Below are 23,671 nucleotides of genomic sequence, written 5' to 3' on the forward strand. Positions count from 1 at the left end.
GCCAATTCTATGGCTCCGAATGTGTATTTTAATACAGATACCTGCCTTTCCGATGAGCAGTCTCCTTCCTTCAAAACCTCTACACAGGCTTCAAACGAATCCAGCCCTCACTCGCATTGCATTGGAGGATCACCAGGGGCCATATTACAGAAGGTGCCCCGGAGGCGTAAAGGGCCTTTGTGCCCGCTTTGTGCACTTTGGTATTATAGAAGGGGGCGCAGACGCTTGTGCGTCCCCTTCTATAATACCGATAGCGCTGGCGCTTTACGTGCGCCAGCGCTATCAACAGAAGGTGTTCCACTCATTTGCATAGGGGTGTGCCCTATCCAAATGAGGGAATTCCTTAAACTGTGCCCGTGTCATATTACCGGCGTGGGCAAAGAGTCAAAGAAGACCTCAGGAGGCGCACTGATAGTGTGCCATTTACACGGTGGCGCACTAGAAGTCTGCCCACCTGAAAGCAGCCCACTGCAGGGGGTTAACCCCCCCCAAGACATCCCCTTGCAGGAGGGTGCAGTCGCCTGCAAGGGGCTCTCGAATCCCCTCTGAAAGTGCAGGCGGGTGTGGTGATTGAAAGCGCAGACATCATACATCTGACTTCATAGCTTTACAAGGCAAGTGCAGTACTGAAACCGGTTGACGACAGCAAAATCCATAGGACACGGGAAGTAGACTTGGGAACGACAATTACAGATGAGCAATGGGCCAAATGTTGCTCGGATACACAGGGCATCTCGCTGAACAGCAGACACAAGCTTCTACACTTTAGATTCTTACGCCGCACATATTTCACTCCAGCATTGGCACATAAAGTCGACCCTTCCAAGCCACTCAACTGTCGTAAATGCTCCGCCCCTCAGGCCGATTTTGCACATCTAATAATAATAATAATAATAATAATAATGGGTCTTGTAGAGCGCAATGGTGACGCACAACGGCGTGTCCCCGCGCTGAGAGTGTGAGCGTGTTCAGAGGGAGTCCTGCGGGGAGGGCCACTATCTGGTGTACAGATATGTTTTCAGCTTGGCTCTGAAGATAAGCTCTGATGGTTCCAGACGCAGTGCTACTGGAAGTTTATTCCAGCATGATGCGGCGAGGTACCTGAAGGACCTGCCACCCATCCTTGCTCTGGACACCTTTGGGATAGTTAGGCGCCCTGAACCAGAGGATCTCAGCGCGCGGGATGGCTCGTATTGTGTCAGGAGACCCTGAAGAGGAGGGGGTGCCCTGCCATTAATGATCCGGTGACAGGTGCAGAGGGCCTTGAATTCTACCCTGCTCCTGACCGGAAGCCAGTGCAAGGCTTGGAGCGCGGCTTTGGAGGCTGATCTTCTAGGAAGTTTGAGAACTAGCCGAGCAGCGGCATTTTGCAGGACCTGTAAGCGGCTCAGATTCTTCTCGGGGATACCTAGATAGAGAAGGTTGCCATAGTCCATCTTGGACGTGACTAAAGCATGCACTAATGTTCGGCGGGCTCTAACGGGAAGGAGCTCCAAAACCTTCCTGAGAGTCTTAAGGATCCCGAAACAGGTGCCGACCACCCGGTTGACCTGGGGGCCAAAGGTAAGATCGGAGTCGAACCAGACACCTAAATTCCTCGCCTCCAGGCAGGGGGTAGGTGTTGGTCCCAAGCAAGGAGGCCACCACGCCGACGTCCACGCCGCCCGGTCTCCCCCTACCACCAGCACCTCAGTCTTGTTGCCGTTAAGTTTAAGGCAGTTGGCAGACATCCAGGCAGCAAGATCTTGCATGCATGCTCTGAAGATGTCCGCCGCAAGGCCGGGAGTACGCGATAGGGAGATGACCAGCTGCGTGTCGTCGGCGTATGACACCATGCGCAGACCGTAGCTCTCCACTATGGAGGCGACCGGGGCCACATATAGATTAAAAAGCGTTGGGCTTAGGGACGAGCCCTGTGGAACCCCCTGATCCAGTGCCATTCGCCTGGAGTAGCAGTCACCCTGCCTGACTTGGAAACCACGGCCCGAGAGGAACGACTGAATCCATTTTAGCGCTGCGTCACCCATCCCTGCTTTGTTCAGACACTGTAGCAAGGTGGAATGTGCTACAGTGTCGAACGCAGCGCTGAGGTCCAGCAGGATCAGGGCCATAGTGTGGCCCTCGTCGGCCCCCTGTCTGATGGATTCGGAAGCCATAAGGAGTGCTGACTCAGTCGAGTGTCGAGGTCTGAATCCAAACTGGGTGGCGTGAAGGAGATTAGACTCTTCCACAAACTGCATTAACTGCTGGTTCACCAACTTCTCCGCCACTTTCGAGAAGTAGGGAAGGAGGGAGATGGGACGCAGATTCTCCAGTTTTTCGAAGCTGATATTAGGCTTCTTGCGGAGGGGGAGCACCACTGCTTGTTTCCATTCCCAAGGCACAGTGCTGGACCTGAAGGAGATATCCAACAGGTGCCTAATGTATGGCTCTAGTGTTGTCAGGCTGTCGGCCAGCCGTTTAGGAGATGCTGGGTCCCGTGGGGAACCTGATTTCACTGATCTACATATGTTGATCAGGTCTTCAGCTTGCGGGGTAGAGAAATTGAGCAGCAACTTGTGACCATCTTCCTCTCTAACTGACGCCTCGAACTTTCCATCTGCCGCTGGTTGGGCAGGGAAGGTGGTATAGATTTTGGACACTTTGTCACTGAAGTAATCAGCAATGCGGTTGCAGGCAGCCACAGAGCAGTCCTCTGATCCCGCTGAGGATTTAGGGACAGCAAGAGATTTGTATACACAGAACAATTCTTTCGCTGAGTTCTCTGCATCCAGAATTCTTTCGGCATAGTGGGCAGTTTTCGTTATCCTGATAAGATTATGATATGCTCGTCTGTGGATGAGGTATCTCTCTCTCTCCTGATTGTCATATGCTTCCCTCCACTGCCTTTCAGCACGCTTACACTCCCTCTTGGCACCCCGCAATTCCTCATTAAACCATGGTGCCGATCTCTGTTTACGACCATCCTTCTTTGGATGGTCTAACGGGGCCGTTTGGTCCAGCGCAGCCGTGATGCGGTCGTTAAGTAGTTTGTTTACCGAATCCGCATCATCGCCTCCAATGGGGCCATTGGCTATCAGAGCCTCATTGAATTTGGGCAGAGAAAACTTCGCCCATTTGCGCCTGGGATGGTTATAGGGAGTGGGAGCAGTGTCCTTGTTCTTAGGGAGAGACATCTCACCTGGACATGTCCGAAACTGCAACACAACTGGGAACGCACACATTAAACACTAGGGAAAATTACCAATCTCTCGCTGACTCCCACACCGGAGGTGGCCCTGCTGGGTTATACAGTGAACGTCCCTAAAAAGGTTTGGCTGTTTGCATCACTAGGCCAGCTGCTGGTGAAGCGAGAAGTGGCCATACATGGGGGGCGCAAATCTGCCCCGACCGTCCAGAATTGGCCGCATAGTCTAGCGTATTGTAATGTCAATAGTGAAATATATGCAAGTGTGATGCCTAGCTCATCCTGGCCCAAAGATATATGGGGCCCTTACCGGTCATACATTGAGGCCCTACGCCAAGACTCAGATCTGCAATTGGAGCAGGGCACAGTCCCGAAGGGCGTGGTGTAGTCGTGTGTCCGCAAATGATACTGATCTATTGTGTTATAGATGCTGAGTGACATTCATATGTAGGACTATTCCACACACACAGAGCATGAATACGGACGCTCTGGGCTGGGGGCGGTGTTATCAGCAGGGATCCCTCTCTGGTTTCCTGTTTTTTACACGACACACTGTGATTGCAACAGTCTTTCATTGCCTGGTAATTATCTTGAGGATTGCTAACTGTGATAATCATTGATAGGGATATGGCTTGACAGTGTACACTGACGTATTGGTGAACGACTACAGTTGTATAATGTTTTTGGATTGGAAGAATTGAAAATAAAGTTTAAAAAAAACAAAAAACGCAGGCGGCTGCCGTCTGCACAGTGAAAACATTGAGCATCTGCTCCGTGTTTTCACATGAATGTACTGCCCCCAGGGCAACCCACGGGGCGCATTGGCATGGTTTGCGCCCGGCACACCTTTTCAAAGGTGCACTAGGCACAAACAAGGCCGCCAATATGTAATATGGCCCCTGGTTGGGATAAAACTTTTTTTTTTTTTTTTTAAAAACACGCCGGTTCTTGAATGATCGCTATTATGAACACAAAGATACTGATCAATCTGAGGAATCTAAGTAAATATAGCTGGAACAGGTGTTCTTCACTCCAAGTTCAATAATGTTTGTAAGCGTACGTGTCGCTCTCCCACAAGGAGTATATATGCAAAACAATATTCCCCATTACAGTTCTTCAGTAATGATAATTAACTAAATGTTTGGCATGCGAAACCCGGATGATCCTACACTAAGAAGCAATCAGGGGTGCGAATCACCGAAATCTGATGTGTTCAGAACCCTTTCATGAAGGCTACAGAAGAATAATGCACCGAAGTTCAAAGAGGTCAAAATGTAAAATGGCCAACAATTGTGGGAACAAGCGGGCTGGTCCCCAGATACACTAAGGGAATACAGGGCCCAAGCGGGCTGTACCCCATGTACACTAAGGGAATACAGGGCCCAAGAAGGCTGTCTCCCAGGTACACTGAGGGAATACAGGGCCCAAGCGGGCTGTACCCCAAGATACACTAAGGGAATACAGGGCCCAAGCAGGCTGTCCCCCAGGTACACTAAGGGAATACAGGGCCCAAGAAGGCTGTCTCTCAGGTACACTAAGGGAATACAGGGCTCAAGGAGGCTGTCTCTCAGGTACACTAAGGGAATACAGGGCTCAAGGAGGCTGTCTCCCATGTACACTAAGAGAATACAGGGCCCAAAGAGGCTGTAACCCAAAGTACACTAAGGGAATACAGGGCCCAAGCAGGCTGTCTCTCAGGTACACTGAGGGAATACAGGGCCCAAGCGGGCTGTACCCCATGATACACTAAGGGAATACAGGGCCCAAGCAGGCTGTCCCCCAGGTACACTGAGGGAATACAGGGCCCAAGCGGGCTGTACCCCAAGATACACTAAGGGAATACAGGGCCCAAGCGGGCTGTACCCCAAGATACACTAAGGGAATACAGGGCTCAAGGAGGCTGTCTCCCAGGTACACTAAGGGAATACAGGGCCCAAGCGGGCTGTACCCCAAGATACACTAAGGGAATACAGGGCCCAAGCAGGCTGTCCCCCAGGTACACTAAGGGAATACAGGGCCCAAGAAGGCTGTCTCCCAGGTACACTGAGGGAATACAGGGCCCAAGCGGGCTGTACCCCAAGATACACTAAGGGAATACAGGGCCCAAGCAGGCTGTCCCCCAGGTACACTAAGGGAATACAGGGCCCAAGAAGGCTGTACCCCAAGTACACTAAGGGAATACAGGGCCCAAGAAGGCTGTACCCCAAGTACACTAAGTGAATACAGGGCCCAAGGAGGCTGTCTCCCAGGTACACTGAGGGAATACAGGGCCCAAGAAGGCTGTACCCCAAGATACACTAAGGGAATACAGGGCCCAAGAAGGCTGTACCCCAAGTACACTAAGGGAATACAGGGCCCAAGAAGGCTGTCTCCCAGGTACACTAAGGGAATACAGGGCCCAAGCAGTCTGTCCTCCAAGTACACTAAGGGAATACAGGGCCCAAGCAGGCTGTCCCCCAGGTAAACTAAGAGAATACAGGGCCCAAGGAGGCTGTCTCCCAGGTACACTGAGGGAATACAGGGCCCAAACAGGCTGTCTCCCAGGTAAACTAAGGGAATACAGGGCCAAAACAGGCTGTCCCCCAGGTACACTAAGGGAATACAGGGCCCAAGCAGGCTGTACCCCATGTACACTAAGAGAACACAGGGCCCAAGCAGGCTGTACCCACTAAGGGAATAGAGGGCCCAAGCAGGCTGTCTCCCAGGTACACTAAGGGAATACAGGGCCAAAGTAGTCTGTCTCTCCCCCCCCCCACATACACCATCATACAGTTGTGAACCAGCGGGCAGTTATCACACAGGTCCAGGTGATCAGACAGACACAGGCGATTTCAGGCTGTAGTAGTCAGTGCACCAGGACCCCATCGACAAGCTGAGACACGGAGGAGGCAGTTCCTTGTGTTGCTATGGAAACCTCTTATGTAATCCCTCCCGGTGCTGCCCCTCTAGTGCATGCGTGGGCCTGCAGTGTGCACCGGTGCAGGGCCCGCCAGCAGCTGCTGGTCAGCTCCTTCAGTACAGACGGACAGCACATGTCAGAACCCAGTGCTCATCGAAGCCCCGCCTCCTTCTCCAGTGATGGAAGGCTCAATGGAGCAGACGCAGCCCTCAGGGAATAAAGTCGTAAGGCGATATCCCGGCACCACCGCGCGCCAAGTTGAAGCCGCGCCATCAGCTAAGGGAATACAGGGCCCAAGGAGGCTGTCCCCCAGGTACACTGAGGGAATACAGGGCCCAAGCAGGCTGTCTCCCAGGTACACTGAGGGAATACAGCAGCTGTCTCCCAGGTACACTGAGGGAATACAGGGCCCAAGCAGGCTGTCTCCCAGGTACACGGAGGGAATACAGGGCCCAAGGAGGCTGTCTCCCAGGTACACGGAGGGAATACAGGGCCCAAGCAGGCTGTCTCCCAGGTACACGGAGGGAATACAGGGCCCAAGCAGGCTGTCTCCCAGGTACACGGAGGGAATACAGGGCCCAAGGAGGCTGTACCCCAAGGTACACTAAGGGAATACAGGGCCCGAGCAGGCTGTCCCCCAGGTATACTAAGGGAATACAGGGCTCACGGAGGCTGTCTCCCAGGTACACGGAGGGAATACAGGGCCCAAGGAGGCTGTCTCCCAGGTACACTAAGAGAATACAGGGCCCAAGGAGGCTGTACCCTGTTGTAAGTAGGTTCAGGTAGACAGCAGGACACTTCTTGGTAGTTATAAGTTAGGTTTATTAAGTTACAGCAGAGCAACACACCTCGCCAGCTGACCAGACCCCAACTGCCAAGTGTGGAACCACCACGTACAACATAGAATGTACACAGGCATTCTGGGAGGCTTAGTAGAAGGAAACATAGAGAAAGGTGTAGTGGCCATGTTGGGAGAAGAACTAGTTTACTACACATCTTCCCCCTTTATCTAGAAAAGACAAAACGCCGCAAATGGCCATGTTGAGGAAGAACATTTGTTAACTACACATCCTCCTCCTTCATCTAGAAATGTAATACATACCCATCCTCCTTCTCAATAATAGAAACTAAAATAAAGATAGAAGAGATAAACGAGCGTTAAAGGGCAAAGAGCGTTGAGAGTGAAATGTGAGGTGAAACACACCACCCAAAACAACTAATAGGTATCACCACCACCTACTCCCCTTAGACAGACCAAAACAGGAAAAATCAGACCACTTTCTCCTATCAGACTTTGACCAGCAAAAGAAACATAAAGAGACAGTTCACTTTCTTCGACCTGTTTTGCGCTCGAATATGAAGATGAAGGTTAACTTTAAAATATAATTTTAACTAGAAGTCCCGTCTGGTCTGGATCCCTCTAACCAGTTCTTGACCTCTTCCTTAACTATTGGATCCATTGCTCTGATCGAGCACCTCAGAATTTGATTTTATTTTTTTTATTTTTTCTTTAACCTTAAGTTTCGGAACATTTGTCCCCTCCTGGTTCACAGACAGGGTAGAGAGCTCCCTGACCAGCATCCAGAAGTGGAACGTAAAACCCTGTTCTGGGTCCGCTGACCCACTTCTGATCGCCATACCAGTCATAGACTTTGTGCTCTCAAGAATGACCTTTGTCCAGTCCTTGCCTACTCTTGGACAACCATTGTCCATTGATAGTTGTGGGACGACCTTTGTCTCTTCTTAGACGACCATTGTCTCTTTCTTGTTCTGGGATACCTTTGACCCCTCTTGGACAGATTTTGTCCACTTCTTGTTCTGAGACACCTTTGTGCCCTCTTGGATGAGTTTACTGCTTCTTGACCTAGGACGACCTTTGTCCCCTCTTGAACGAATTTTCCCACACCCTGTTCTGGGACGGCCTTTGTCCACTCTTTTGTCCTTTTGACACCGGGGCCTTTCTTGTTCTGGGATACCTTTGACCCCTTTTGGTTCTGAAAATATTGACCTCATATTGCTTCTCAGTGAAGGTTAGGACCAGTTTCCAGTTGTAGGACATTTATCCCTGGTTTGGGTCCAGTAACCCGCATATGGGCTCGCTTTCCCTTAATTGAACTCTTTTCACTGAGCTCTTTGTGTAACACATTTACTGGTTGTGAGCCGCTTGTCCCTGTTAAAAATGCTCTAACCCGCATCTGGACTCTTGCACTCACTTCCAAGTTCTTCACCATGTTCCCAAGTTCTACGTGCTCTTATACGGCCTAAGTGCTTCAGTAGTCCATGCGCTTCAATCTCTCTTGCAAACAAATGTTTTATTTTATTTTTAACACGTGAGATACAATTTAAAAAGGTATCTTCCGGAGTCAACTATAAACTGAGTCCATTAAACAAGTTGCGTGTTCTTCAAGTCAGACTAAACGTGTTCTTCAAGTGAGACTATTCCACTTCCATAAAGCTTTGCATACCTTGCTCCTTGATCATGGGAAACTACAGTACTCAAAACACTAAATACAGCCTCTTCACGCTTAGGAGCAGGAGATTGCATAAGAACACCGTTAAGACCGGTGCAGATATCCCTTCTTTATTACTTTTGAAGAGGTGACAGTTCAACTTTCCATAAAACCACTTTGACTTTCTGATAGGTTCTCTGTTATACGTACAAGATCCACTAGATGTCACTCTAAATGTAGAACAGTTTCACATTACAAGTCTCACAACAAGCTTGACACCGGGCTGTTCTATCTTGGTTAATTACTTTGGATCCCTTAGCGCTTTCAGTGAATCGAGCAAACTTGGTAACTCCACCTACAGCTATATTTTAACCAGCTCGAGTACAGTTCTAAATGCCCCACTTGAGTGAAGCGAGTCTTCGCGCCAGGCAACAGCAAAGAAATGAAGTGATCCCGTAACTTGTGTTACCATAGGGACCAAAATACAACAGAAGAAAAACTTCAAGATGGCTTCCTGACGTTACGCTGTGAGGTTTGACGTTGCGCGATGACACACTGAAAAGGTTTCCCCAAGACACTTCCTTTGTTGTGACGCTGAACACACTACGTGAACACAGAGTGTGCTACTCCTCCGCTAACACAGACGGACATTCCACGACGTCATCAGTGAGAGGAAAACAGCGCTACACGAAGATCTCTCAACAGGACCAACGGTAAGATAGACTGGGTACGGACGGGAGGCACATTGACACTAAAAGAATAGTGAAAGTACAGAAATGCTCACCAGTCACCAACCGGAGATGTTTCTTGATGGCAAACAGTTAGCACCTCACGGAGCATTGTGCCCAGAACCTCCAAATTCGTATGTATATTTTTTTTTAATATAACATGAAGCCGATTTGCTCTATTGATTTCCGTTACTGTGTGACAGGAACCTTGGAACTTCACACGTTTGAGTTGTTTTGGCAGTAGCTAGTTTCACACTACATTAAATTCCGTTTTTCAAAATCTTCTAGCGTTTCTCCGGTTACGCAGTTTTCTTCTTAAGTTACTGGAAGCAAACTGATTTCATATCTTCTTTTGGTTTTGTTTGGTTTTGTTTGGTTTCTTAATACATGCTGGCGTTTCACAGGTTTCTGGTTTCTTTACTCCTTATTTCTTGAGTGAAACGTCTTCTTGGGTTCTTGGTGCGAGGTGCTGCTCGTGCTGCGCTGTTCTTCTTAGTCTGCTTGTCTGGTCTGGTCAGCCAAGATCGTCGCCAAAATGTTGTAAGTAGGTTCAGGTAGACAGCAGGACACTTCTTGGTAGTTATAAGTTAGGTTTATTAAGTTACAGCAGAGCAACACACCTCGCCAGCTGACCAGACCCCAACTGACAAGTGTGGAACCTCCACGTACAACATAGAATGTACACAGGCATTCTGGGAGGCTTAGTAGGAGGAAACATAGAGAAAGGTGTAGTGGCCATGTTGGGAGAAGAACTAGTTTACTACATACCCCAAGGTACACTAAGGGAATACAGGGCCCGAGCAGGCTGTCCCCCAGGTATACTAAGGGAATACAGGGCTCACGGAGGCTGTCTCCCAGGTACCCTAAGAGAATACAGGGCCCGAGCAGGCTGTAACCCAAGGTATACTAAGGGAATACAGGGCCCAAGCAGACTGTCCCCCAGGTATACTAAGGGAATACAGGGCCCGAGCAGGCTGTACCCCAAGGTATACTAAGGGAATACAGGGCCCGAGCAGGCTGTAACCCAAGGTATACTAAGGGAATACAGGGCCCAAGCAGACTGTCCCCCAGGTATACTAAGGGAATACAGGGCCCAAGCAGGCTGTCTCCCAGGTACACTAAGAATACAGGGCCCAAGGAGGCTGTACCCCAAGGTACACTAAGGGAATACAGGGCCCAAGCAGGCTGTCTCCCAGGTACACTAAGAGAATACAGGGCCCAAGCAGGCTGTCTCCCAGGTACACTAAGAGAATACAGGGCCCGAGGAGGCTGTACCCCAAGGTACACTGAGGGAATACAGGGCCCAAGCAGGCTGTCTCCCAGGTATACTAAGGGAATACAGGGCACAAGCAGGCTGTACCCCAAGGTATACTAAGGGAATACAGGGACCAAGCAGGCTGTCCCCCAGGTACACTAAGGGAATACAGGGCCAAAGCAGTCTGTCTCCCCCACCCACATACATCATCATACAGATGTGTACCAGCGGTACACCATCATACAGATGTGAACCAGCGGGCAGTTATCACACAGGTACATGTTATCAGACAGACACAGGCGATTTCAGGCTGTAGTAGTCAGTGCACCAGGACCCCATCGACAAGCTGAGACACGGTGGGACAGTTCCTTGTGTTGCTATGGAAACCTCTTATGTTATCCCTCCCGGTGCTGCCCCTCTAGTGCATGCGTGGGCCTGCAGTGTGCACCGGTGCAGGGCCCGCCAGCAGCTGCTGGTCAGCTCCTTCAGTACAGACGGACAGCACATGTCAGAACCCAATGCTCATCGAAGCCCCGCCTCCTTCTCCAGTGATGGAAGGCTCAATGGAGCAGACGCAGCCCCCAGGGAATAAAGGCTAAGGCGATATCCAGACACCACCGCGCGCCCAGTTGAAGCCGCGCCATCAGCTACAGCGCTATGTGACAATACGAATGGAAAAAAAAAAAAAAAAAAAAAAAAAAAAAAAAAAAAAAAACTTAAAACATTTTTAGCTAATGGCTTAAACCAATCAGGAACTAAACGCACAAGGCACCCATTCTGTGCAAAACTGTGAAAAAACAGCAAACACTCGGCTGGGCTACCCTGGAGTACATAAAATAACTGGTTATTAAAATAATTAATCGTTTGTGAATATTAAGAAACCTTTAAAAAGGCGCAATTGTTCAGCCTACGCATATATCCGATATGACATCGATACCATCAATGACTGGTGGTTACTGTGGAAGTTATCTACATTCATTACTTTTTTATTATCTTGTTTTGGTGGGATTACAGCACACTCTGAGGCCAGGTGCATGATGGGAAAAGAGGGGTGGAACACACTACCTCGACTGGCCCAGTACGGGGCTTGTGCTGTTGAGTGTAAGGGATCCCGTGCAAGGTGGCAACAGCACGTGGAGGCGAAGAACAAACACGTGCCTTTTGTTCCTCTCACAAAAGCTGTTGTTTTCCTCCAGAAATCCAACACCTTCCGACAGCTGACGGGAGTACTTTATACCCAGCATTTCAGCAGAGGGGAAGCGTTTACTTAGTGATTAAAAGATGCCTTTACTACACGGTGAGCGTGTCGCTCTTGTGCCTGGCTGCTTCTTGAGCACAAAGTGTGCAGGTCTAGTTCTGCGACAGCATGTAAGCAGGGGGTATGATGCGGTGCAGGGGCTCTGGCGCGGTGCAGGGTGTCCGACCAGTCCAGGGGGGTCTGGCCTAGTGTGGTGCCGGAGTCTAGCCTGGTGCTGGGGTCGTCTGGCCTGGTGCGGTGCCGGGGTCTTCTGGCCTGGTACAGGGGTCTCGCCGGGGGTCTGGCCTGACCTGGTGCAGGGGGTCTGGCCTGGCCTGGCGCAGGGGGTCTGGCCTGGCCGGGCGCAGGGGGTCTGGCCTGGCCGGGCGCAGGGGGTCTGGCCTGGCCGGGCGCAGGGGGTCTGGCCTGGCCTGGCGCAGGGGGTCTGGCCTGGCCTGGCGCAGGGGGTCTGGCCTGGCCTGGCGCAGGGGGTCTGGCCTGGCCTGGCGCAGGGGGTCTGGCCTGGCCTGGCGCAGGGGGTCTGGCCTGGCGCAGGGGGTCTGGCCTGGTGGGGTGCGGTGCCGGGGTCCGGCCTGGTCCTCGCTACTGAATAGGATATTATGGGTGGCCCGCATTCAGACACGGTGTCCTGTGGATGTCTCGTGTTTTTGTCCACCCACCCATAGCACAGGCCACTGTCCTTGGTGGTGGTGGGGGGGGGGGGGGTGAGGCGACAGCCCAGTCAGCCTCCTACATTGAATGTTTATCGCTGACAAGGGCCACTTGTGATGTGTAACACTGAGTCAACCCTAGCTTATCCACCAGCAGCACTGGGCCAGGCTGGGTTCAATGCGACACACTCGACATGGGACCACTCGATACATATGAAGGAAATTACATTTGTCTATGTTTTAGGTAAGTAAGGACATTTGTCTGATTAATAAAAAAACATCACAAAATAGCACTTCATAATACATACAAAAACATTAAATGCACATAAAAAGGATACCTATACAAATTCATATAATCATTAAAAAAAAACAACAACCAAAAAACTCAATAAAACACTTTACATGGGAGAACAACAAACATGGAGCTGAAATCCCTGAATAAGAAAAGCATTCAGTACATTATATTCCAACAACTGTGTCAACTTCAAAGTGTCAAGTGCTTAAAACAAGTGACCTATTATCTAACCCTAGAATAACCCTTCAGAAGCGCATAAGCAAACATATCCAGGCGACAGATACAAGCACTTTTCAGTAATTGTTATTTGACGAATCAATGGAATAGAAACAGCAAATAGGCATAACATGGGAGGCTGACAGCACAGGTCTCGCCCTGGCTGTGAGAAATGAGGGTTTTGATAATAGCGTACTGTAGGCAGCTTTGGACAGGCACATACGATATGCAGTAAAGTTTCACGTGTCCACCCACACAGTCTACATTCACTGGTTGGCCAGTGTTGTATTCAATTCGGTGTGCCCTCCTTGGGAGGGTACCTACCAAGGCTTTATTTTAAAAACGTATGCCTCATATGTGCCGGTAAATAAGTTGTCAAATAGGGCTGGATACGCACAGTCTGATGAGAATTAATCACTGACCAGGCATGTTTTTATTGCTGCTAATATCTGCTAATATCTATGTTTTAGGTGCCATAGGTAGACAGGGAAGCCGTGGGTGAGAGTGGCAAGTCCCAGCTCTGCTCAGGTCCTAGTTTGATGCCACCATACCGTACCTCCTGCTGACAGAGGGGCACAGGACCGCCTTACAGGGGCAATGCCTGGTGCATGATGGGGATGCATGGAACCCACAATGGGCAGGCTGGAGGCACTCAGGCAGTAGCATGACATGGCAGTTTCCTTTGATGTGTGCCGCCTTCATCCAGTACCTTCTGCTGACAGAAGGGCAGAAGGGCACAGGACAGCCTTACAGGGTCATGCCTGGTGCATGATGGGGATGCATGGGACCCATGGGGGCAGACTCTAGGTACTCCAGGGAGCTGCTTGGCAGTTTCCTGTGATGTGTGCCACCTTCATCCAGTACCTTCTGCTGACAGAAGGGCACAGGACAGCCTTACAGGGTCATGCCTGGTGCATGATGGGGATGCATGGGACCCATGGGGGCAGACTCGAGGTACTCCAGGGAGCTGCTTGGCAGTTTCCTGTGATGTGTGCCACCTTCATCCAGTACCTTCTGCTGAAAGAAGGGCACAGGACAGCCTTACAGGGTCATGCCTGGTGCATGACGGGGATGCATGGGACCCATGGGGGCAGACTCGAGGTACTCCAGGGAGCTGCTTGGCAGTTTCCTGTGATGTGTGCCACCTTCATCCAGTACCTTCTGCTGAAAGAAGGGCACAGGACAGCCTTACAGGGTCATGCCTGGTGCATAATGGGGATGCATGGGACCCATGGGGGCAGACTCGAGGTACTCCAGGGAGCTGCTTGGCAGTTTCCTGTGATGTGTGCCACCTTCATGCAGTACCTTCTGCTGACAGAAGGGCACAGGACAGCCTTACAGGGTCAATGTCAGGTGCATGATGGGGATGCATGGGACCCATGGGGGCAGACTCGAGGTACTCCAGGGAGCTGCTTGGCAGTCTCCTGTGATGTGTGCCACCTTCATGCAGTACCTTCTGCTGACAAATGGGGCCAGGAGAGCCTTACAGGGGCAATGCCTGGTGTGGGGATGCATGGGACCCACGGAGGCAGGCTGGAGGCACTCCAGGCAGGCGTATGACATGGCAGTCTCCTGTGATGTGCGCCGCCTTTCATCCAGTCCTGGCTTTTCATCCCACTGTTGTTTCCACTCTGGGAACTGTTGCATTTTCCCACGGCGCCTGTCCTTGCAGGATTTTAGGGTGCTGTTTCATGGTTGGGGGGGAGGGGGGCGAAGGGGGGCGGTGTAATGTCATAAATGTTCCACGCAGGTACATTATGGGGCCACCTCCCCTTTTTCCACCATGTGAGTCTTGGGAACCAAAACAGGGGAACTAGTTGATTTTGTGGGTGCTCAAGGTGTGCACACGATGCTAAGGGGGAACTCAATGTCTTGGGTGGTCCGCGGGGGGCGGGACGAGGAAGACAGTGGGACAGCCCCCCCCCCCCCCCCCGCTCTATTCGTAGCCCTTGGAGACCCACTTACCTGGGGGTGGTCTGTGAGCCCCGGGGTGGGGCACCCCGATCCTCTGGTCCTCAGAGGGAGGGGGGGGGGGTCTCTGCTCACCCGAGGAAGGGTGGAGAGGGGTCCCTGCTCCTCAGTGTGATCTGTGCTCCTTGGGGTACGGTTCCCAGTCCCTCGATGACCCCTGTTCCGGGGGTGCAAAGCTCCTCGTGGGTGTCTCCGCTCCTCGGGGGTGTCTGTGCTCCTCGCTTTGGGTATCCCAGCCCACGGCAGTGCGCCTCTTTCGGGGTGTCAGGCTCAGCCCCCCAGCTCTTCCAGCCTCAGCAGTCTTCGTCCGCAGCGTCCTGGGCCCTGATAAACTGCTGCGGCTCCGGAGCAGTCCATTCCACCCGAGGGGGGGAGCTTGGTCGGTGCATTAACAGACAGAGGGGGGGGGGAGGTGGGCCATGACAGACCCTCACTCACAGACTCCCCTACGGGACATACCACCCCCGACCTGAAGGATCCGCCAGGGGGTGGCAGCGGTCCCTGAGCCCCCTCAGATTCCCACACCCCCTGCCTGGCCGTTGGTATGTCCCAGACTCGTGATCCATCCCTCCCACATCCTCCTTCCCTTTCATCACTGCAGGCTGAGTGGGGGCTGCCCCTACTTCACCTGTGATGTAGCGCTTTCTGCTGCTCTCAGATCTAAAGCGCTACTCAGGGCTGCCCCTGCTTCACCTCTTATGTAGATCTCCCTTCTGCTCTCAGATCTAAAGCGCTACTCAGGGCTGCCCCTGCTTCACCTCTTATGTAGATCTCCCTTCTGCTCTCAGATCTAAAGCGCTACTCAGGGCTGCCCCTGCTTCACCTCCGATGTAGCGCTTTCTGCTGCTCTAAGGTCTAAAGCGCTTCTTATGACCCAGAGTGGCGCTCACCCCCTTAGGAGTTGGTTGCTCCCCTCTGGATATGGTCAGTCAGTCATTTAAAAGTCATTAGTATCGTCATAGGCATCCCTCTGACCCCCCTCCAACCAATAACATTACCCAATAATAAACACACAACACAGTCTGTATGATTGGGTACAATTGCTGCAGGTTTATTACATAAACCGTTATGTAATAGGTGGGTTATCTTAAGGGCGATCCAAGGGCAGGCAACCAACTGGGCCGCCTGCCCGCCTGATGAGCCAGGCAGCACTGTGGCGAACCCCGCCTCTGCTGCCCTCCAAGTGATTCGCTTACAGGATCACGTGACCGTTGGTAACTTCTACTCACGCCCCTTCGCGGGGCGGAGCGTCGCATAGCAAACCCCCCGGCTGTTCAGGCCCATAACCGCCCGAAGAACTAGCGGGGCGCCGACACGGCTTCCAGGACCCTCCCATGAGGGTCCTCGGATTTGGCTCGGGCACCCCCTATGGTGCCGCGCAGAGGTACCCTTGGTACCGGCCTGCTTCCAGATCGCCCTGTAACGCCGCCTGCAACGAAAAAAGAAAACATTACAATATTCTCACCCCCCACCTGTCAAGAGCACGCCGGGTAAGCGGTAGGGAGGGATGCGGCGTGCGAGGCGATCAAGAGGTCGCCAGCATGGTGGGGAAGGGTTATATAGCCTCCCCCCCAGAACAAAGAAGCCACGGAAGTGAAGCCCCTCGCGTCATCACCGGGCAGGAAGAGGAGGGGACACCGGCCGGAGTCCCTGCACCCCCGAGAGGGGGGGGGGGGGCGGGGAGGTGAGACCAGTGCCCAGACGATACTAGGGCGCGGACCGCTCTAGTGGCCCCCTGTGGTGGCCGTGGTCAGCAGCATAGTATCGTCATAGGCATCCCTCTGTCCCCCCTCCAACTAATAACATTACCCAATAATGAACACAAAGGGCATGCTGCGCAAAGGCCTTGTTGGCGTGCAGCCACTGATCGGTCGGGTTCGAGCTAGGCTGGCTAGCACCACCCCTTAGTGGGAGCCGCAAAGTGCACAAGCTACGGCCATAATTGCACCAACCCGCTCCCCAAAGTGAACAACTCTCCATACCGCCATCCAGCAGAAGGAGAGCAATGCGGACCTTTGGACTTTTAGTGCAAAAACTGTGCCGGCAGTAGCTAGTGGCTGTAAAAGGGACTCCCCACGGGGTCGGCTGGAACCGTACACGCAGAGGGCAACGAGCCTCCCGGTCTGCAGCCCCTTCTGCCCCGACCAGGAAGGGGGACATGACATGCAAAGCGTGGTCGACTTCGCCCTCCAGAGCCCCCGCAGTGATGAGCAAGTGACCACACTGTGGGGCGTAGTGCTGAAGACTACCCACCCGCATGCTGGGACCGCCAAGAGTGTCAAGAGAGAGGAGCCTCTCTTTCTGCTATCAACAATGTCCTACCTTTGCTCTAGCAAACAAATCAATAGGCGGCCATGAATCGAGCTTGGGCCGCCAATCGTGCGGTGTCCTTTTCCTGGACTAGGCACCTTAGCTGTCCCGGCTAAAAGCACCTGGCGTGCTGGCGCTTTGAGTTTCAAAGAAAGCCTCGACACCGCAGATGCACACCAGTTGTCCAGTTGTCTCCCCCACCGAGCAAATCATACTAGCCCCGGACGCGTGTCGAGCTTCTGTTCCGGCGACCGCTGCTAAAGCAGTGTGACCTCAGCCGGGGACCCGGTAAGAACCGGGAGCCTGAATGTTCACAAAGGTGACAAGTGACACTCACAAATCTACCTGCGTGCCGGGAGAAGCAGGTCAACTTATGCGTTCGTTCAATAGTGCATTCAAAAAGGAACATTCGCTGAGAACAAGGGGGGTGGGCGTATCGTGGACAGCCTCTTAAATTTGTATGTACTACCGGGTATGGCTTCAACCCGTGCCGCGGCGCTCGGCTCCAGTCGGCGGCTGCACGGCTTCTGCTGAGTCATCGGAGTCCTCCAGCCTTCAGCAAATTGCCACAAACCTCCCTTTGGACTAGAGGCTCCTGAGAGCAGGTACCCTTCCTGCTGTTGGCCCCAACGGCGGAAGCAGCAATGTTGGCACGACCGCCTCTTCTCTGTAACGGTCTGCCCTTCAACTCACTTGTGGCCTGACTGCTGCCAGTGAACCCCAACATCCAGCTGGTGAAGAAGACCTCCGATCGTTCCAGGTAGCATGGTCCTCTGAAACTCCTCGGTGGAGTCTTCTGTCCAGTGACCCCGAGGGCAACAGCGTCGGCGGTACTCCACCATACAAGACTACACCTTCATCCCGGCAACAGCGTCCACTGGAGTTGGCGGTGCTTCCATAGAACTACAGTGACCTGCTGCTGGTGATGGTAACTGTGTTGGCGGTCTACTGAGCTCCATTAAATCTATACACATCCTGGGCTTCCTCCTTTCACCACAATGGTAAATATTTGATGGTATTGACCGCCGTGTGCCTAGAGACCAAAAGTACTGCATACTTTGAACTGCATTGCTTTGTATTCCGAATACCACAGTCTACAGAGCATTTACTGAAGTATTTTAAAACTGTACAAAGTATATCTCCGATTTGAAATCCTGCTTCTCAAAACATATACAATGAAACATGTTTTGAAACATAATTGGTCTCTGATTTGTTCTTGAGTGTGTGTCTCATTTACTGCCTCTGTGAGTACAACAAATGGTTAACACTGTCCTCTGATAAGCCTAACTGCTTACCAACACTGTGAGAAGTTGTCCTGATATGTAGTGCTCACTATTCTAGTGATCACTGTGTATCATTCCAAACGACCCTTATTGATGATTGGTTGTAAGTCAACCTATCCTAGTAGCGTGGACAAGAGCAGTCTTCAGACTAAACTCTAGAGGGCGTGTTAAGCCAGCTGTTTACCATCACATATGCCCCTTGAACACCAAGTGAAAGGACACCACACAAGTTGTTATGAAAATAAAGGATATTTATTTATAACAAGACTACCCTGGCTCTTTATGAGTCAGGGAGCTAAGCACAATACAAAACTCTTAGGAAAATACTTCTAGTCGCACAATTTACACAAATGCCCGAAGGGCACAAAACCATTTACACTGCAAGTGGAATGGGAGAGGTTAAAGAGTCTAAAGTTACTGATTCCGGAGGAATCCGATCAGTTGGACTAAACGGAAAGGGAGCTGGACACTTGTAGAGTGAACCTACGATGGAGCACCGAGATGCTCGAGTTACCTAGCCCAGAGGCTGCGGCTGCGTGGGGTTCAGCAAGATGTCGGGAGTCCTCGTTGTAGTCTCGGGAGCCTGAAAGAAGAAGTTGCTGGCAGGCGACCAGTGTCGATGTTCAGCGAGATCCAAGCCTGGATCGGTGATGAAGGAAACCTGAAAGCAGAGGGGACTCAGTTCTCGACCGCTAGCCAGCGATCGCGTGGGCACCAGGAAGGTACCGGATGAAGTCACCTCGACCAGGTGAGTGGGTGACGTCGGACTCGGCTGTTCCTCGGACCAGGAGGCGCGGCGGCGACCAGGATGGAGGGCGAGCTGTCCCACGAAGGTGTCTGCTGTCGATGATGCTGGGCCCAGGAGTGGGGCAGCAGGTCTTGGCAGAGGCAAGCCCACGCGGTTGAGTCAAGATGGCGTCTGGAGTGGACCAGGAGGGTCCGAGGTACTCCTCTGTTGAAGGGGAGCCAGGGCCAGTCTGGAGCAACCAGACCAGTGATGAAAAACTGTCGTGGTGCGTCGTGAAGAGGGCCACAAGCCGGTCGGCGAGTGGCCGGATAACGCGGTGAGCAGCAAGGAGCAGAAGGGCCCCCACGCAGATCTCGTGGATGCTGGGGAGGCAGACTTCGGTGCTGGAGCTGCTCAGGGTTAGGGCTTCTCAAACCCTAGGTGCACTCACTCGAGGGTCCCTCGGTGGTCGTGCTAGATAAGCGTCGTGCAGGTTCTGAAGATGGCCGGTCCCGCAGGTCTCGTCACACCTACGAATCTCAGCTGGGCTGACGATGTAGGTAGAGGTCAGAGATGGCAGGGAATCCGGGTCTCGTCGAGCTGGGCAGTCTTGATCCATAGGAGAGACGTACAGCAAACCGCAAGCGCTTAGGTGGTGCCTGCTGGTGCAGGGTGGCTACTCCTTAGCCACAAGGGAGAGTCTTCAGAAAAAGTCAAGAGTTCCTTTCGTGGAAAGTAGTTCAAGATTCAGAATTATCCAATTTGGGAAGGGGACCCGCTCCTACCTTTATTCTAGGAAAAGGGGCTGGCCCGTGACTAGGTCCTACCTATGGGTGGGACCAGGAGGGGGTGGTTACACCCCTATCCTTTGTCCGGCTTCGCCCCAGCTCAGGGGCTGGGGTGCCCCCGAAACTGGTTTGAGCCGGGCTATGCACAGTGAGCACCGGGGTGCCACTTGCAATCACCTTCCTTTCAGCCCTGCCTACCTGGGATACACAAACCCTGTCTGGGATGGTGCTAACACCGCCCTCGACAGGAAACCCTTTGTCCAAGCTCCCCTCGCTGGAAGGTCTCCCAGCAGCAGGAGGTCAGACTTGTGTCTGGTGGCAGCATCCATTTTGTGATGCTGAGGCTTGAGTCAACTTTAACCGGGGTTCAAGGTTACTTCCATGTCGTGTCCCTCTAGAAGGGTTGAATGCTAACCCCGTCGCCAGAATTGGCGAGGGGTTCGTATTCCAATTCGTATGACACCTTACTCGACATGTTTGGGTGATGCAATGCCAAAGTTAGCAAATAACCGCAAGGATTATAATGCATTTTAAGGTAGATGGCACGCGTCACCATGGAACAGCTATTAGGACTTGGTTCCGCAAGCCGTCGACGGGCTCAGCTCACGCCAGAGCACCATCTCACATGATTCCCCGCACTCTGCCTTCAGGATTGATAAGGCCTGCCATAGGAGTGACTGATAGGAATCCATGTGTCCATTTTAGGGTTAGGTATAGGAATACTACACCTACAGCAACGGGTGATTACACCACCTTGCCCCAGCTGTCGTGCAGCCAGTTGTGTCAGATTTGGGTGGCCATCCAGGGGTGGCATAATACATGCTGCAGCCCCTGGTAGGCCCTGGGTACACCGATGCCCTGGATACCTGTGGTATGCTGATACAGGGACTGATAAGGCGGCCCAGTTCCAATTAGTGGATGCACCTAATGTACATGTGTGTTAATCTCGAGAGAGAACAGCTAGGCTGTGGGTCTGATTGGCAGGCCCACAGCCAGGGAAAGTCGTAAACCAATGAAGCAAAAGCAAAAAATCTGGGTGATCATAGGATTGCAGACCCTACTCTCCTACAAACACTACCACACAAAGAGAGTTAGCATTATCTTCTTGCTGCATCTATCTTCCTCTGGGGATATCTTGCACTCTATAGTGTACTTCATTTTAGTACACTGTCCAGAGAGGCGGTTTCTTACATGCTCATTCTATAAACCCAAAGTGAACCCAGAATTAATACCCAAAAGATACACCAATACCTTATAAAGCAGGCTCGTATCTAGAAGAGAAGGTGATTAATTAGTGCCCATGCCCCAAATATCATCTCACTCACTGAGCCCCAAATCGCCAAAGCACCAGTATAGTGCAACAAGTACCTTCCATATGTCCTGTGATACTGTAAGTAAAAAACAAATTGCATGTAGGAACTGTAGGTAATGTGACCCCACCTCCTTCAGTATACACATAAGTGAGGCTCATACCTCAAAGTCGGGGCACAGTCTCATGCCCGGTAAGTAAGTAATCCAAATATCGTTAGCGTATGATACCTGTATCATGAAAGAAAGTGACATCCAATGACTGTCTACCAAACTTGTGTGTTTTGGTCAACTCTCCCCTGCCTGTGAGCCCCCTTAAATGTAACCACCTACTCACCGCACTCCGGCCATGAGGGAAACCAGCATGTGTTATATAGGGGCGTATCTAAGAAAAAGTATATGCACATAATATCAGAGCCAAAATTATCTGTCCGAAGTCCCCCTTTAAATAAACTATCAACAACAACAGCAACAATAGTTTATTGTTTAGTTAGTTTTAACCATTACAAGAATGGGCAAAATACGACAATACAATTTCTTAATTTAAAAGGAGACGACGGTCAATATCACGAGAGCGGGAAGGATGTACCAATTTCTTAATTAAAAGACACGTTGGTTCACATCACGATTGGCCATTAAGTCCTTATGTGCCTATATTCTGAGCTCTTGGTATTGACACTGACCAAGGCTAAGGACTCAAACTTCTTTCCAAATGTCATCCATACTACACATTTGTCTGATATAGTATATGTGCAAAGTAAAAAAAAAGCCGATTCCATGTACAAATATGCAGAGCTTGATCTGGCTTGAGTTGCCAAGAGTGTAAAGTGCTTTGTTCTGCCGAAAACGTTTCTTCAACAAATAGATACTCCTCTCCCTGACTCTTCCCCGTTGGAGGACCGGTTGTTAATGGACCCCATGAATAGCAAAGCTATATCGCTCACTTATAAGAAACTGGTAAATAACCGTGGAGATCCGATGATAAAAGTGAGGGCTAGCTGGGAGACAGACCTGGGAAGGATAGACGATGACGGCTGGCGAGATGCACTGGCCTCCAGAGAGGTGGCTATTCCTATGCGCCTACGACTCATTCAGCTGAAAGTGCTCCACCGGGTCTACTTTGACACTAAGCTCCTGTTTAAAATTGGTAGACGCCTTGACCCGCTCTGTCTCCGACATTGTAATCAAATGGGGACCTTTGTACATGCTCCAGCGGAAAAGGGCAAATTTACATATCCTCCCTGCGTCACAGACCCGTCATCACACTTACTCAGTCACACACGCATTCATTGGTGGGGCCCATAACACCAACACTCATATGTCTCACTCGAATCTGCGCACAGGAGAAAAAAAGCGCTGGACATGTGGGGGTACCTTGTTACCTATCGGGAGAAAATTCTTTACAATATATACATTATATACATCTGCATCCATAGAATCCTAACTTTAACATCAAGGCACTCCACCATTTGGTCGATAGACCAATTAGTTGGACTGGTTGATGGTGATTTATAACCAGCTAAAACACATTTAAAGCTTCGGAACCTTTTGGTTAACTCTCAATACCTTATTAACCCCTTCAGCGCTCATGACGGAACCACTCCGTCATGAGCCACGGGTGCCGTGTGCTCATGACGGAGTGGTTCCGTCATGCTGCGGCCGTTGGCCGCCGCTCCTCCCACGCTGCGCTGATTCCCCGCCTGTGCGGACGATTAGCGCAGTGGGCGGAGTCATGACGGAACCACTCCGTCATGAGCACAGCTCAACCGTGGCTCATGACGGAGTGGCTCCGTCATGAGCACAGCGCCACCGCGCTGCCCCCAAACCCCCCCCAGCGCTGTGGCAGAATTCCTGCCGCAGCCAAGGGGTTAAAGAATCACAAACTCATTTCTTATTAATCAAAGTTTAGTTTATCTAAATTAGTTCACTCTGTGTTGGCATATTCAGGATTACAGTTCAAATCATATTTCTATTGAGTGATTTACAATCTTTGATCTTGAACATAAATTGACATAACATTTATATTTACATAAATTTGAATATTGGCGACCACCTCCAGAAGAACCTGTCAACCCACAGCAATAATCAAAATCCCTTCAGATGGAATCGTCCTTTTATAATCAACGAAAACCCAGGTAAGTCCAGGCAATCTCCTTCAGCACGACGCAGTCCCCACGATTTAGCCAAGGGACCAGGCGATCGTGCCAACAAACCAACAATCCAGCAAATCGACTCTCCACACCACCAGCCTAACCCCCTCTTCCCAATCCCTGTCTTTTATACCCTTTTTCTCCTTACTTTTAGGATCCGACAATGCGCAACAATTTAGAGGTAGAAAGTGTTCTG

General features: G+C 51.4%; 1 protein-coding gene across 1 annotated transcript in view; it reads right to left on the bottom strand.

Annotated features, from left to right (window-relative positions):
• GRINA (glutamate ionotropic receptor NMDA type subunit associated protein 1) overlaps nt 1-15,443 on the bottom strand; it is a 312,477-nt gene extending 297,034 nt beyond the window's left edge. Inside the window, exon 1 of the mRNA XM_085604382.1 lies at nt 14,904-15,443. The gene's annotated coding sequence lies outside the window, so the exon portion shown is untranslated. The remainder of the gene's footprint in view (nt 1-14,903) is intronic.
• Between the last annotated feature and the right edge of the window lie 8,228 nt (nt 15,444-23,671).

This window comes from Triturus cristatus, chromosome 5_1 (assembly GCF_964204655.1).
Source record: "Triturus cristatus chromosome 5_1, aTriCri1.1, whole genome shotgun sequence".
Classification (NCBI taxonomy): Eukaryota; Metazoa; Chordata; class Amphibia; order Caudata; family Salamandridae; genus Triturus; species Triturus cristatus.